This window comes from Heterodontus francisci, unplaced genomic scaffold (assembly GCF_036365525.1).
Source record: "Heterodontus francisci isolate sHetFra1 unplaced genomic scaffold, sHetFra1.hap1 HAP1_SCAFFOLD_93, whole genome shotgun sequence".
Lineage (NCBI taxonomy): Eukaryota > Metazoa > Chordata > Chondrichthyes > Heterodontiformes > Heterodontidae > Heterodontus > Heterodontus francisci.
In genome coordinates this window covers 6,042,839-6,060,789 of record NW_027140438.1, presented here as the reverse complement: position 1 = coordinate 6,060,789, position 17,951 = coordinate 6,042,839, and positions in this window count along the sequence as shown.

Below are 17,951 nucleotides of genomic sequence, written 5' to 3'. Positions count from 1 at the left end.
CAACTTGTCCAAATCACCCTGAAGCCTCTCTGCATCCTCCTCACAACTCATCCTCTCAACCAGTTTTGTGTCTTCTGCAAATTTGGAGATATTACATTTAGTTCCCTCATCTAAATCTTAAATATATATTGTGAATAGCTGGGGTCCAAGCACCGATCCCTGTGGTATCCTACTAGTTACTGCCTGCCATTCGGAAAAAGACCCTTTTATCCCGACTCCTTTTTTCCTGTCTGCCAACCAATTTTCTATCCATCGCAATAAAGTACCCCCAGTCCCATGCGTTTTAATTCTACATGCTAATCTCTTATGTAGGAATTTTTCAAATGCCTTATGAAAGTCCAAATAAACCACATCCACTGGCTCCCCCTCATCATCTCTCCTCGTTACATCCTCGAAGGATTACAGTTGATTTGCCAAGCGTGATTTGCCTTTCGTAAATCCATGCTGACTCCAGCCGATTCTACCACTGTCCTCCAAGTGCTATGCCATAAAATCTTTGATAATGGACTCTAGAATTTTCCCCACTGCCGACGTCAGGCTTACTGGTCTATGATACACTGCTTTCTCGCTACCTACCTTTTTAAATCGTGGGGTTCCATCAGCTACCCACCAATCTGTAGGAACTGTTCCAGAGTCGATATAATCTTGGAAGATGAGCACCAATGCATCCACCATTTCAAGGCACTTCCTTAAGTACTCTGGGATTCAGACCATCAGGCCTTGGGAATTTATCAGCCTTCAATCCCACCAATTTCCCAACACCATTTCTCTACTAATACTGATTTCCTTCAGTTCCCATCTCTGACTTAGCCCTGTGTTCCGCAACATTTCTGGTATGATATTTGTGTCCTCCTTTGTGAAGACAGAACCAAAGTATACAATTAGTTGGTCAGCCATCTCTGTGTTCCCCATAATAAATTCCCTGTTTCTGACTGTAAGGGACCTACATTTGTCTTCACTAATCTTTTTATCTTTACATATCTATATAAACCTTTACAGTCAGTTTTTAAGTTCCCCACAAGCTTGCTCTCATTCTCTATGTTCCCCTTCTTAATCAATCCCTTGGTCCTCCTTTGCTGAATTCTAAACTGCTCCTAATCCTAAGGTTTGTTGCTTTTATTCTAGCGAGTTTATATGCATCTTCCTTGGATCTAATGCTTCTCTAATTTCCCTTGTAAGTCATAGATTGGCTACCTTTCCCGATTTACTTTTGCGCCAGGCAGAAATAAACAATTGTTTCAGTCCATCCATGCACACTTTGAATGTTTGCCATTGCTTTTCCACCGTCGTCCCTTTAAGTAACGTTTCCCAGCCCATCATAGACAATTCGCGCCTTATACCTTCATACTTTGCTTTACTAAGATTCAGGACCCTGGTCTCAGAATCAACTGTGTCACTCCCCATCTTGATGAAGAATTCTATCATATTATGGTCGTTCTTCCCCATGGGGTATCGCACAACCAGATTGTCAATTATTCCTCTGTCATTGCACAATACCCAGTCTCGGATGGCCTCTTCTCTAATTGGTTCCTCAACGTATTGGTCCAGAAAACCATCCCGTATATACTCCAAGACATCCTCCTCTACAGTATTGTGACTAATTTGATTTGCCCAATCTATCGGCTGATTAAAGACACCCGAAAATACAAATGTTACTGTATTGCATGTGTCTCTAATTTCCTGTTTAGTGCCATTCTGAACATCACCAATACTGCTTGGAGGGTCTATGTACAACCTCCACTAACCTTTTCTGCCCCTTTGTGTTTCTCAGCTTTACCCATACATATCCCACATCGTCAGAACTAATATCCTTCCTCATTACTGCATTAAAAACCTCTTTAACCAGCAATGCAACTCCGCTGCCTTTTGCTTTTTGTCTGTCCTTCCAAAATACTGAATACCCCGGATGTTCATTTCCCATCCCTGGTCAACTTGCAGCCATGTCTCTGTAATCCCGACTGTATCACACTCGTTTATATCTATTTGTGCGATTAATTCATCCACTTTATTGTGAATGCACGACGCTTTAAGGCACATAGCCTTACAGCTTGTCTTTTTAACATTATTTGGTCCCTTCCCACTAGTTTTCACTGCGGCCTTGTTTGATTCTGGCCCTTGTTTTCTCTGCCTTTCACTTTTCCTATTCACCTGACTGTCTTTTGCCCTTGTCTTTGATCGTGCCTCCTCTGACTCTTTGCAAAGGTTCCCATCCCACCGTGTGTGTGTGTGTGTGTGTGTGTGTGTGTGTGTGTGTGTGTGTGTGTGTGTGTGTGTGTGTGTGTGTGTGTGTGTGTGTTTGTATATCTGACTGGTTCACGACCTGAGGTATGATCGGTGTGTGTGTGTGTGATTCTCTTTATCTGTCTGTGTATGTGGTTGTATATCTGTTTCGCTCAGTGCCTGGGGTCTGATCGGTGTGTGTGCCTGTATGTGTGTTTTATCAACATCCTTGCTGGTAGATTTGCTAGTGCTGTTGGGGTGGGAGGGGGGCTGTTGGGGGTGAAATTAATTTGGCAGCACATTGGTATAAGACTGGAGGTACAGTCGGGGTGATGCACAGTCAAATAAAGAAGAAAATCTAAGTCAGTTTGGAAGGCAGAGCAAATACAGACCTGTTCAGGCACGAGCGAATAATGCAAGGATTGCATCTATTTTATTAATGCGAGGAGTCTTACAAGAAGACCAATTATTTGAGGGCATTAATGGGATTATGATATTAATGCTATTACAGAAACATATTTTTGGGAAGGGCAGGACTGGCAGCTCAGTATTCAAGGGTATAGAATCTTCAGGCGAGACAGACGAGGGGGTAAAAGAGGAGGTGGCATTGCACTGTTGATTAAGGAGTCAATTAATGCAGTAAGAAGGGATAATATCTGAGAGGGATCAGCAAATGAGGGCTTATGGGTAGAACTTCAAAACAAAGAAAGGGGCAATCACTTGGCTGGAAGTGTACTACAGGCCTCCAAACAGTCAGGGAGAGATAGAGGAGCAGTTACTTAGGCAAATCTGAGGCAGGTGTAACACTGATAGGGCTATAGTACGGGAGTTCATGTTCCCCAAAATTAGCTGGGACATTCTTTGTGCAAAAGGCTTAATGGGGGCGGAATTCTTAAAATGCATATAGGAGAGATTTTTGAGCCAGTAGGTAGAACGTCCAACAAGACAAAGGGCAGTCCTGGACCTAATCCGAGGGAATGAAGCTGGACAAGTAATAAAAGTATCAGTGGGGGAGCATTTCGGGCTTAGTGGTCATAACTCTGTAAGATTTAAGGTAACTATGGAAAAGGACCAGGAGGGACCGGAAATATAAGTACCGGATTGGGGGAAGGTCAATATCAATATGAAAAACAGGATCTGGCTAAAGTGGACTGGGAGCACCTACTTGAAGGAAAGTCTACATCAGGCCATTGGGAGTCATTCAGGGAGGAAATAGTGGGAGTTCAGAGCCAGCATGTACCCGTAAAGGTGAAGGGTAGGTCCAACAAGTCCAGGGAACTCTGGATGTTAAAGGATCTCGAGGATTGGATCAGGAAAAGAAGGGGGCATGCGGCATATTTCGAGCACTGAAAACAGTGGAGGCCATAGAGGAGAATAGAAACATCGAAAATAGGAGCAGGAGTAGGCTATTCTGCCCCTAGAGCCTGTAGAATGTGTAGAGGGGTGGGGAGGGGGCGGGGTACTGAAAACATGTAATTAGGAGAGCGAAGATGGGACATATAAAACACTGGTTGGCAAGATAACAGAAAGTCCCAAGGCGTTTTCCAAGTATATTAAGGGCGAGAGGATAACCAGGGAAAGAGTAGGGCCCATTAGGGACCAAAGTGTCAATCTGTGTGTAGAGCCGGAAGACAGAGGTATGGTTTTAAATGATTACTTTTCATCTGCTTTGAAGATGGAGAAGGAGGATGTAGGCATAGAGGTCAGGGAGGGGGGTTGTGATATACTTGCACAAATTATCATTGAAGCGGAGGAAGTATTAGCTGTTTTCGTGGGATTTAACGTGGATAAATCCCCAGGCCCTGACGAGATACATCCCAGGCTGTTATTTAAGGCAAGGGATGAGATAGCAGGGGCCCTGACTCAAATTTTAAAATCCTCTCTGGAAACAGGAGAGTTACCAGAGGACTGGAGGCCACTGAATGTGGTACCATTATTCAAGAAGGTGAACAGGGATCTAACAGATAATTACATCAGTGGTATGGAAACTATTGGGAAAAAATTCAGAGGGACAGGATTAATCTTCACTTGGAGAGGCAGTGATTAATCAGCGATAATCGGCATGGCTTTGTCAGGGGAAGATCCTGTCTAACAAACTTGATTGATATTTTTCGAGGAGGTGACTAGATGTGCAGATGAGGGTAAAGTGGATTATGTAGTCTACACGAACTTCACTAAGGCTTTTGCTAAGGCCCCGCATGGGAGATTGGTTAAGGAGGTAAGAGCCCATGGGATCCAGGGTAATTTGGCAAATTGGATCCAAATTTGGCTGAGTGGCAGGAGGTAGAAGCTGATGGCCAAGGGTTGTTCTTGGGAGTGCAGATGTGTGACCAGTGTTGTACCGCAGGGATCGGTGCTGGGACATATGCTGTTTGTAGTGTACATTAATGATTCAGACGTGAATATAGGAAGTATGATTTGTAAATTGCAAATGGCACTAAAATTGATGATATTGTAAATGGTGAAGGAGGAAAGTCTTAGATAACAGGACGATATAGATGTGCTGGTGAGAAGGCGGAGCAGTGGCAAATGGAGTTTAATCCTGAAAAGGTGATGCATAGGAGGGCTAACAAGGCAAGGAACCATAAAATGGATGGTAGGACCCTAGGAAATAGAGGGTCAGAGGGACCTTGGTGTACTTGTCCATCGATCATTGAAGGCAGCAGCAAAGGTAGATAAGGTGGTTAGGAAGGCACATGGGATACTTTCCTTTTTTAGCTGAAGCATAGAATATAAGAGCAGGGTGGTTATGATGGAACTGTATAAAATGTAAGTTAGGCCACAGGTAGATTGCTGTGTACAGCTCTAGCCTCCACCTGACAGGAAGGATGTGATAGTACTGGAGAGATTGCAGAGGGGATTAACCAGGATGTCGCATGTGCTGGAGCATTTCAGATATGAAGAGAGACTGAAATGGCTAGGGTTGTTTTCCAGAGAGCAGAGAAGGCTGAAGGGGACGTGATTGAGGTATACAATATTCTGAGCGCATTTATAGGTTAGATAGGAAGAAACTTATTCCTTTAGCTGAGGGACAAATAACCAGGGGGCATAGATTTAAAGTAAGGGGCAGGGAGTTTCGAGGGGATTTGAGGAAAAGAATTTGAACCCAGAGGGTCGTTGGAGTCTGGAACGCCCTGTCTAAAGATGTGGTAGAGGCGGGAACCTTCAGGACATTTAAAAATTATGTAGATGAACATTTGAAACGCCATAGCATACAATGGTCCGGGCCAAGTACTGGAAAATGGGATTAGAATAGTTAGGTGCTTGATGGCCAGCACAGACACGTTGGGCCAAAGGGCCTGTTTCTGTGCTGTATTACTCTATGGCTCTCTGATTGACCACCGCACAGTCCGTCTGGAGCCAAGGTCCTGTCTTTACTTTGAGGTATACTCACCATTGCAGGGTGTGGCAGTGTCACCATGCTAAATGGCGTAGATTGCAAACAGATCGAGCAACTCTAAACTGGGTATCCACGAGACTCTTTGTGCCATAGGCAACAGAAGCAACAGCAGAATTGTATTCAGCCATAATGTGTAACTTCATGGCACGGCATATCCCCCCTTTACCATTAGCATCAAACCGCGGGATCAACCCTGGTTCAATGAGAGTGTAGGAAGGCTTCCCAGGAGCAGCACCAAGCATACCTAAAAATGAGGTGTCAGCCTGGTGAAGTTACAACACAGGACTACTTGCCTACCCAAGAGTGGAAGCAACATGTGATAGACAGAGGTAAACAATTCCACAACACACAGATCAGCTCCCAACTCGATGTCTTCCCCACCAGTATTGCCAGCCGTCCTGACTCCCAGACCATCTCCAAAATGCTTGAAAAATTCAGCCTGTTGAATCAAGCAAGGCTCCAGCCTCATGACACACCAGATAAAATAACTTGTTGAGAAAAAAGTAAGTCATGTGGTCGATGAACTCCATTATCCCACAGTTCATATAAAACTCCTCCTCTCCCATCCCACAAGCTTTGTGTAATCTCTTAAACCCAGAATCTCACAGTTGAAAAATCTTTCTTCATACTGTCCCCACTCACTTGCCTGGATGAGTGCAGGTCCAATAACACTGAAACAGATGTGCAGCCTGCCGCATCCAGTCACGAATGGTGGTGGACAAATGATCAACCAACAGAAGGAAGAAGTTCCACAACTATCCACATCCTGACTAATAGTGGAGCCCAGCACATCAGTGCCAAAGACGAGGCTGCAATATTTACATCCATCTTCAGCCAGAAGTGCAGAGTGGATGATCCATCTCGGCCTCCCAATGAGGTCCCCAGCATCGCAGATGTCAGTCTTCAGCCAATCTTATTCACTACACGAAATATCAAGAAATAGTGAAGGCACCGGATACTGCAAATGCTCTGGGCCCTGACAGTATTCCGGCAATAGTACTGATAACTTGTGTTCCAGAGCTAACCATACGTTGAGCCAGGCTGCTCCAGTAAGGCGACAACACTGACATCTACCTGGAAATGTGGGAAATTGCACAGGTATGGCCTCTCCACAAAAAACAGGACAAACCCAACCTTGCTAATTACTGCCTTATCAGTCTACTGTCGATCATCAGCAACGTAATGGGAGGGGTGATCAACCATGCTTTCAAGCAGCTCTTGTTCAGCAATAACCTGCTCACTGGCATTCAGCTCTTGACCTCATTACAGCCTTGGTCCAAACATGGGCTAAAGAGCACAACGCTCGATGTGAGGGGAGCGTGACTGCTCTTGACATCATGGTAACAGTAGACTGAGCATGGCATTAAGAGGCCCGAGAAAAACTGGAATCAAAGGGCTTCAGAGGGAAAGCTCTCCACTTGTTGGAGTAGTACCTGGCACAAAGGAAGTTGGTTGTGGTTGTTGGAGGTCAATTATCTCAGCTATAGGACATCAGGGCAGTGTGCTCGGCACAGCCATATTCAGCTGCTTCATCAATCACCTTCCCTCCATTGTAAGACGAAAGTGGGATGCGCGCTGCTGATTGCACAATGTTCAACACCATTTGTGAATCAGAATATACTAAAGCAGCCCGTGTTCATATGCAGCAAGACATGGAGAACATCAAGCCTTGTGCTAATAAGTTGCAAGTAATATTCGTACCAGACAAGTGCTAGTCAGTGACCATTTCAAACAAGAGGTAATCTAACCATCTCCCCTTGACGTTCACTGGTATTAGAATTGTTGAATCCAACACTATCAATATCCAGTGGGTGACCGTTAACCAGAAACTGAACTGGACCAGCCAGGTAAACACTGTGGCTACAGGCGCAGGTCAGATGTTAGGAATTCTGTCTCGAGTAACTCATACCCTGTCTCCCCAGTGCCTGTCCACTATCTACAAGGCACATGTCATGAGTATGATGGATTACTCTCCACTTGCCTGGATGGGTGCTGTTCCAACAACACACAAGAAGCTCGACACCATCCAGGAAAGCAGCCCGTTTGATTGGCACCCCATTCATAACCTTCAACATTCACTCCCTCCACCACCGGCACACAGTGGAAGCAGCGTGTGTCAAGAACAAGGTACACTGCGGCAACACACCAAGCACATACCAAAGCCGCTACCCTTACTACCTAGAAGAACAATGGCAGCAGATGTACTTGAACACCAGCACCTTAAAATTCCCCTCCAAGCCACTCACCATCCTGACTAAGAACAATACCGTCGTTCCTTCATTGTCGCTGGATTAAAATTCTGGCACACAATTCCTCAAAGCACTGTGGGTGTACCTACACCCCATGGCCTGCAGCAGTTAAAGAAGGTAGCTCACACCATCTCAAATACAATCAAGGATGGTCAATAAATGCTGGTTTAACCAGGGACGCCCAATCCCCATAAATGAATAATAATAAAAAAATCTCTCCTGCCCTCTGTTCGATCACACATATTAATTTTATTTCTTCTTGCCGCCTTCTTTCCACTTAAAAAAAAACTATTACATTTCTAACCTTTTCCACTTCTAACAAAAGGTCACAGACCGGAAATGCTAACTCTGTCTCCACAGATGCTGTCAGATCTGCTGAGCATTTCCAGCACTTTCTGATTGAAGGTCAGTGTTTATTGTGCTGCCTGAGTGTTACATTATTAACAGGGATCCCAGAAAATGACAGTGTTGGCACAGAGATCCTCACATTTCTGCTCTCATAATGCATTCTCTTAAGTACTTGAGAAATTCTGAGGAGATCTTGCATGTGGAACATAATTTATATAGGTTCTTTGCTGAGTATCAGCGCTTCCTGCAAGTTCCTTGGTTCGTGTGACCATTTTCAGTATGTTTATGTGTAAGTGCCACTGTTTACAGGATTGATCAGCTCCTCACAGATACAAGAGATTGACCCAAATATCTTCAATCTCCACCATTCTGTGCGTGTGCTTCAGGTTTCTCTGACAGCCGGTTGCTGTCAACATCCATGTCTCATTTTGAAATTGTCAGTCTGTGATCTCTGAAAAACACACCTCAGGGGGACAAGTCTATCTGATTTGTAAAGACTGGATACAGCTGCAGAAACCAAAGAGTGTCTGGCAGTGTTATGGGGCGCATTAACTTGTTTCAAATCATTTCTGTCTAGATTGATAATACAGTTTGTGGAATTCTTTTATTCAATGTCCATTTCGGGAGAGTTTTTGTTTCATTCTATGTGCGATCCGGGGAATTAATCATTTGAAGGTTTTCTACCTATGATAACTTTTAAGTTCTTCAGACTCTTTTCATTACCCAGATCTACTTTCACTCCCAGAGAAATCAGGCTGACATTTAATTTTATTTATTGGGGCACAGTGGACAGTTTATTTTGAAGCAACTGTCAATCTTCAGATCCCCTCTTTGAATTGAATCACAGCAAGTTAACTACTGACATTGACACAGGCTGCATTTCCAGTAATCGGATCATAGTGAGTTAACACTTTACATTAACACAGGCTCAATCCTCCTGATTGTATTTGATTCTTAACAGTATTCCTGCTTCATTAACCTATACAGGAAACAGCCTCAACATCTCATGGCATCTTCTATTTTAAATTAAAACCACAGCGAGAATTGATGCGTTGGTGTATCTGTCTTTGCTGATTGAATTGGACTCAGAGTGATTTATCGTGACCTGTTGATATTGTGTGTTATACATTTGGAAATTGTACACAGATTACAGTAATTATGTACTGTGATTCACTCCTTGTGATGAGATATAGTTTATTTGCAGACACTAAGCTGTCAAATATTTCCAGTGAATTAATGATATTGCCCATAAATGCTTCCCCCGATACATTGTCCTTCTGGATTTTAAACAACGTAAGTTCAAATTCCAAGCTGAAACATCCTGCTGCAGTATCTTGATAATTCAGAGCAGCAGGCAAAAAAAACAGAAGCACTGAAATCATCGCAACGCCAGGTGCTTCCTCTCAGTAGAACTGAAAAACACACAGTGACTGTTCTGAGGCTCTGCAGACTGTGAGCTGCTTTTCACATATTTCGGTATTGGAAAGCCTTTCTTGACTCCAAGTGATCACCTTCCAGAAAACAGAGACCTTTTTTGAGGGAACACATCACATCACTCCCTGTATAGTTCAACGATGGTGAAAATTCACAACTTATGATGACCAGTCAGTGTCTCTGTGTGATCTGCGTGTCTCACAGTCTCAATGAGTGAACACATTTCGTCAAATATTTGGCAGGTTTCCCAATAAAGCTGCGCAGTCCTTATATGGAGTGCAGCAGTTTTGAGAGGAATGGCTCAGAAACACTCTGCTGTCCTGCAGTGGGCAAATACAGCAAGCAGTGATTGTTGTATTGCTGGTAATGGTGGTAATAGTAATCGAGGTGACTGCCCTCGGTATCAAGGCAATATTGGACCAAGAGTGTGCCTAAGGAGATTACTTTCCTGATCCCATCATATTCTCTTTTCTCAGCCTCTCCAAAGTTATTGATCTATTGTGTGTATGTCTTTACATTCAATTGCAGCCTCACCCCATTTCCCCATGATATCATCTTCCTTAAAAAGTCAAAATACGGCGGATGCTGAAAATCTAAAATATGAACAGAAGATGTTGGAAATACTTAGTCGGCGGGGCAGCAGTTTGAGAAAGGGAACGAGACTTAACCTTCCCCGCTGGAGAATTTTCTTCAGAACTGGAAAATGTTGTGCTGTAACACAGTGTTTCAGTAAGCACAGAGGCTGGGAATGGGGGAACGGAGGAAGGAGATAAAGAGAGAAAATGTGATGGGGTGGAAGGCAAGAGTGATTAAATGAAGAGAAGAATCATTACCAGAACCTGCTGTCAAAAACAAATGGGGGCACTCGTTCCCATGTGTTTTTCTTTTTGAAGTTGATGTTGATCTTGAAAATTGAAACAGTGTAGGAGGCTGAGTACAGATGGGTCAGCTGGCAGTGGGACAGGGAACTATAATGGCAAGTGAATGGAAGCTGAGGGACTTAATGACTGCTCAGCAAAGCCATTGTAGAATGTATGCTTCATCTCCACGGTGTGGAGGCCACTTGTTAAGAATGAACACTATTGATGAAATAAAGTAAATTACAAGTAAATCACTGTTTGTGGGCCTGACGGTTGAAAGAGAGGAGGTGAAAGGGCAGGTAATGCATCTCCAACACTTGCATGGGAAGGTAACATTGGAAGAGTAGTGGGTGTTTCGAGTGATGGAAGATTGGGTCAAGCTGTACCTTCAGAATGCTGAAAAAAAGAGGAGGATGTCTGGTGGTAGCATTGTGGTGAAGTTGGCAGAAGTTATGGAGGATAGTTCATTGAATGTAGAGGCTGGTGGAGTGAAAGTTGAGGGTAAGGGCATTTTTTTTGTTCTTTTTTTTGGAGATAAAGCACTGAAACAGGCCCTTCGGCCCACCGAGTCTATCCCACCAACAACCACCCATTTAAATTTAAACCAGTCATTTAAATACTGTTGCGACAGGAGTCGGTCAAATGCTCGGTCCACTACAGACAACAACTCATCTACCGGTTCCACAAAGACATTTCACCATCTACAAAGCACTAGTCAGCAGCTGGTAGAATACTTCCCACTTGCTTGTAGATTGCAGCTTCAACTATTTATAACAATTAGTTGCAGTTCCATGGAAAACATGTGGTGACTGCACAGCTCTCGGTCCTCTCACTAATATCAAGCTGCACCTTTCAGTCGCACTAAAAACAGAAAGAATTCTGCCCATTGAATATCAATCCCAGTATTTATGAGGAATGAAGGACTATTTCATTGTTACATATAGTTACCACGATAGTTTATATTTTAAATAAACTGCTGTTGTAATGTGTGAACTGACATGTTGCCACTCCAGATCTATCCAAATGTAATTGTCCATCCAGCTGAGGCGTAGCTGGAATAGATCACTGGAGGGATGGGGACGGACTCGCATCAGGAATCGACTGTCTGGAGTGGTTATGGATCTCATATTCGCCTTTCTGCCTCGGAGAAGTCAATTTAAAATGAAAGCATCGCTCCACGATGCACCATTACTGGGAAAGGCGTTAACTGGGATTAACTGCAGGCAATGGGAATCAGAGGGAAAAATCTCCACTTGTGGGAATCATACCTCGCACAAAGGAAGAGGTTTGTGGGAGTTGGAGGTCAATCTTCGCAGTCTCAAGACATCTGGGCAGGGGTTCCTCAGGGTAATGTCGGAGGCCCAACCATCTTCAGCTGTTTCATCAATGACCTTCCCTCCATCAGGTCAGAAGTGGGTATGTTTGCAACAGAAAAACTATATATTGGGGGATTCGACAAGTGAATCATCTATTCACTAATCCATTCACAAAATGAGGTGTTAAATAGTCTAGTGTTTATTATACACCCCCAAAAGTGAGCACTAGATTATGGACTTATTCTGTCAGGGAAGTTCAGAAAAACATAAAAATGATTTAACCTTCAATTACAATAATATAGTCTGGGACAGACCATAGTAATGGAGAAGGCGTAAAACAAGATCTGCAATTTCTTATTTATGTAGTGCCCTTACATAGTTAAAATATCCAAGTCATATTATCAAACACAATTTGATAGCGAGCAGCATTGACAGATATGATGGCAGATGACCAAATGCCTGGTCAAGGTGGTAAGTTTTAAGCAGTGTCTTAAAGAAGGAAAAAGATATAGTGAGGCAGAGGTTTATGGAGGGAATTCCAGAATTTAGGATCTTGGCAGATGACACCAAGAACATCAGCGGTGGAGCGTTTAAATTTGGGAATGCTCAAGATTCCGGAATTGAAGGAGCACAAATATCTCATCGGGCTGAAAGAGATTACAGAGATAGGGTGGGAAGAGGTCATGGCGAGATTAGAAAATAAGCGTGAGAATTTCAATATTGTTCAGGTGAATAACCAGAAGCCAATGGGAGTGCAGCGGTGATGGATGAACGGGACCTGGAGTGAGTTGTACGTTGGCCGCCGAGGTTTGGATGTCCTCAGGTTAACTGAGGATGCAAAGAGGGAGGCTGGCCAGGACGTGTATTGGAATAGTCAAGTCTAGAGGTGAAGGTGGGGAATTAAATGCTGCACTCTTTGGATGAAAAATGAATTGTCAGTTCAGGGAAAAGAGAAAGAAGAAATTCATTGCAAAATCCAATTCAAGAATATAATCTAAAACCAGATAGATAGCATAGTGTACAGGGAGAAATAGAAAAAGAACACAAGAAGGACAAAGGGAGAGCATAGAAAAGATTAGCAGCAGCAAATCTTGTAAAACATGTAAAAGTAACAGGGATAGTTAAAGGAACGGTGGGGCGGATTATGGAGAAACAAGTAAATATTCCTGACGAGGCAGAGGGCATGACTGTGGTACTGAATGAGTAATTTGCAACTGCCTTCACAAAAGAAGAGGCTGAAATTAATGTCGCAATCGAGTCGAGGGAAGCAGAGGTCTTGCATAGGATAAAATAGATGGGAAGGCGTTGCTAAACAGTTTATCACTCAATGTGGACAGCACCGCTGTTCCAGATGGGAAGCATCCTCGGTGGATAAAGGAAGCTGGGTTCGAGATAAGATCAGCTCTGACCACAATGTTTCAATCCTCCTTGTTTATCGCACTGGGGCCAGAGGACTTGAATTTGGTCAATGCTAGACTCCTTTTCAAAACGAGAGGAGAGGGTAAGCCTTGTGACTACAAGCTAATCTATGTGACGATAGTGAAGGTTGAGAGATCTACTAGAGGCCCCCATCAAGGACAAAATTAATTCTCACTTTCAGAAGCATGGGGTAAGATGAGAAAACCATCTCGGATTTGTTGAAGGCCAATTACATGGAACTAACCTGACTGAGTTGTTTAATCAAATAAGAGACTGAAGTGGGCCTTGTGTATGTGGGCATTCAATGTTCACGAAGTACCTCATAACAGACTTATTCAGACAATAGGAATGCATAATATTAAAGGGACGATGTCAGCTCGAACAGTTGATTGGCTAAGAGATAGGAGGCAGAGAACAGTGGTGAATGGATGCTCTTCTGACAGGCGAGCGTGGCGGTTGCCCGGGGATTCATTTTAAGACTACTGTTTTTTCTTTCTGCATGCAAATTACTTAGACTTCGGGTTAGAATGTATAATTTTGACATTTGTGGATGGTGAAAAACATGGCTCTGTAGTAAATCGTGAATATTATCATAGCAGACTTCAGAGTAGACAGTCTGCTGAAATGGGCAAATCAACGGTAGATGCACCTTATTGTGGTCAAGTCAGAAGTGAAGTTCAATGGGAAAATATCATGTCAGTATAGTATAAATGGTGCCATTTTCAGGGGATACAAGAACAGAGGGACCCGGGAAATGCAAGTCCATCCATCTTTGAGGATTGCAGGGCAAGTGGAGAAGCTGGCTATGAAGAGAGGTTGAGTAGATTAGGATTATTTTCATTAGAAAGACGGAGGTTGAGGGGGGACCTGATTGAGGTGTACAAAATCATGAGAGGTATAAACAGGGTGGATAGCAAGAAGCTTTTTCCCAGAGTGGGGGATTCGATTACAAGGGGACAAGAGTTCAAAGTGAAAGGAGAAAAGTTTAGGGGAGATATGCGTGGAAAGTTCTTTACACAGAGGGTGGTGGGTGAATGGAACGCATTGCTAGCGGAGGTGGTAGACGCTGGCACGATAGCATCTTTTAAGATGTATCTAGACAGAAACATGAATGGGCAGGAAGTAAAGAGATACAGACCCTTAGAAAATAGGCGACAGGTTTAGATGGAGGATTTGGATCGGCGTGGGCTTGGAGGGCCGAAGGGCCTGTTCCTGTGCTGTAATTTTCTTTGTTCTTTGTTCTGTTTGAGAAAGTGTATGGGATACTTGATTTGAAAATGGGGTAATTGAATTCAAACACAAAAGGCATCAGGCTAATCCTTTACAAATCAATTGTTATGACTCAGCTGGCGTCCTGTGTGCAATTCTGGGCATGAATACCTTGGAAGAATTTCAAGGCCCTGGAAAGGGTACAGAGGAGGATTAGCAAGAAGTAACCACTGGTGAGGGAATTCATTTACATGGATAGAATACAGGAGTTTGGATTTTTCTTATTGGCGCAGAGAACATTCAGTGGGATAGAAACACAGAAAATAGGAGCAGCAGCAGGCCATTCGGTCCTTCGAACCTGCTGTGCCATTCATTCTGATCATGGCTGATCATTCAACTCATTAACCTGTTGTCGTTTTCACCCCATATCCTTTGATCCCTTTCGACCCAAGAGCTGTATCTCACTCCTTCTTGAAGACATACAATGTTTTGGCCTCAACTGCTTTCTGTGGTCGCGAATTCCACAGGCTCAGCACTCTCTGGGTGAAGATATTTCTCCCTATCTCGGTCCAGAAAGGCTTATCCTGTATCCTTAGACAATGACCCCTGATTCTGGACTCCCCCACCATCCTTCCTGCATCTACCCTGTCAAGTCCTGTTTGAATTTAGTAGGCTTCTATGAGACCCCCCACCCACCCCCCCGCCTCACTCTTCCGAACTCCAGAAAATATAGTCCTAACCGACTCAATCTCTCCTCATAAGTCATTCCCGCCATTTCAGATCTAACAGAACTCAAAATAATGAGGGGTTATGATGGAGTAAGCATGTGGAAATTATTTGCTCTCATGAATACGTTTGTCATCAGAGATCATGGCAAGGATTTTACTGGCCCCCAGAGGCATGATTGGAAGCCAGGAGGGGTGGGGAGGGGACAAGGAGAAAAGCGGCGGCTGGCAGGGGATATGGCAGGATGCAGAGCCCAACGCATCCCCCTCGTCCAGTGATCCTGGGGGCAGGATAGACCAACAACAGCCTTCTCGCCCAGTGGCACATTGAGGATCTTATGTGGCCTATTATGGGATAATTATGGGATCATTCCACCGCCGCTGGGATCTTACCAGCAGCGAGGTCCTCCACCACATGGAGAGGACACCTTGTAAAAAGAAGCACTCACCATGCGGCCTTGCGGGTGGGATGGGGCGCTGCCTCGTTCGTGGGTATTTTGTGGCCCACAGAGCACCTCCACGAGGAACCAGTTCATTCCCCGGGACCTCCCTCCTCCTGCACCACCAGAACACCGCCTTACTCTCTCACCGGGGCCTTACGGACTGTAACTGGTGACCCCGCCTCACCTACCTCTTCTCTGGGCTTCCAGCGCTGCGCCTGGGGGCCGAGGCCTTCTGTAGAACCGGCAGAATAACTAGAGGGGGAATGAAGAGACAGTATTTTGCACAGAGGCTTGTTAAGATCTGGAAAGCACGACCTGAAAGAGTGATGAAATCAGATTCCTGAGGAATTTTTAAAGACAATTAAACAAGTGCTTGCAGTGGAATAATTTGCAGGGTTACAAGAAAATGCTACATATGTGACAATAAATTAGACAGCTCTTTCTAAACGACTCTGACCAAAGTAGACGAATGGCCTTTCCTGTGCATCTATGATTCGATGATCTGGACGCCAGATCAGTGATTCATTTACTTTTCACACTGTCACATGTCATTGTCCTCGCAGGATAGGCTGGCAGTTGGAACCTGGGTTCATTTTATCCATTAATGGTCACATTTCATCTCATTGGTGTATTTTACCAGACTGTAATTCACGGTTCACACAAGTCAAAATCTATTGGTTATTTGGAAGGAAACATTGGTTTCTGCAGAAACTTCTGTCAAAGAATTAATTTCCACAACAGTCAGAGTTTCAGAAGTTGCTGGAAGGAGCTCTTAGTCTTTGAGAATAGCGTTCGGTTAATGTTCTGTTCACATCGCTGTACCCGGCACCAGAACGATGCTGCGGTCCTTCCTCACCCTGTCTCTACTGCAGCTTTTGAACTGTAAGTTACAGATTATTGAATGCATTATGTTATTTACTGATACACTGATTATTATTACAAGATATTTATTATTAATCTAATTATCATCTTTAATACAGAACACATTCAGGAGATGTAGAAAGTAAATAATGCTTTATACATTTTTATATTCTTGTGTAGAGTGTAATGAAATATCGGAACTTGTTTATTGCCTTCTACCTGCCGCTCGTGCAGACAGAGCAGACTGGAGTTGAAAATCTAATGGGTCTATTTAAGCAGGGTCTGTTAGAAAAAGAGGCAGTTCGCTCTTAGAATAGAATCTGTCAGTGTCTGGGATCAATTTACAGAAAATGCATCCATTTTATTTACAGTTGTCATTCATTGGAATGGTTTGAAATGGATACTGAAATGTTTATATCATTTGCAGAAGTTTCATTTGATACAAGTTTTGGATTGTTGATTCCATTTTAAGTTCTTTCAACTGCAAATAGGAATAAACCTCCATTTATATAAAAATGCCTTGCGTTTATATAGCGCATTTCACGACTCAGGACATCCCAAAGAGGTTTACTGTCAATTCGGTGCGGGTTTGTAGTGTTGTCCATACTGTAATGTAGGAAACGTGGCAGGCAAGTTGCACACAGCAAGTTCCTGCAAACAGCAATGTGATAATGACCAGAATACTTTTTTTGTGTGTGTGATGTTGATTGAGGGATGAATATTCACCAGAGCACTAGGGATAATTCCCCTGCCCTTTCTCCAAATGCAGCACCTGAAAGGGCCGACGGGGCATCGGTTTAACATCTCCTCCGCTGGAATGCACCTTGGACAGTGCAGCACACCCGCAGTACTGCACTGGAGTGGCAGTCCAGATTTTGTGTTCAAGTCTCTGGAATTAGACTTGAACCCACCATCTCCTGACTCAGAGGCGAGAGTGCTAGCAATTGAGCTATTGCTGACAGCAAGATTGCTTTGGTGACAGTAAACGAGTTCAGAATATTCTGCATCTAATTAACGGGTATTATAAATTCCCAGTTGAAGTTTTGTTGAACACAAAGACTGTGGCAGTTTGTTTTATTTGCCCCCTGTGTTTCTTATACTGACACAGCCAGCTGGAATTGAAATTCTAATCTGATTACTGAAAGCGAGTCTGTTAGAAGTAGAGCGCCGACTTTGTTTGAATAGAGTGTATCAGAGTCTGGGTGTAAGTTATCTCACTGAGTGCAGAACACCAGTCCAAATTACATCTACTGCTGACATGGACCGCCACAAACATTTCTGTCACAGATATTTCTCAATACAAGTGCTGTCTGCTCTCCTAGAGATACAGTTCATGAAGCTAAATATTTTAGAATAATTTGTTCCGTGTTGAAGTGTTATATTGAATCTATGATAACCACTCAACTGGAGATAAATCCAATATTTTTCAATTCATTGTCATGATTAGTATAATTATCAAGTGCACAC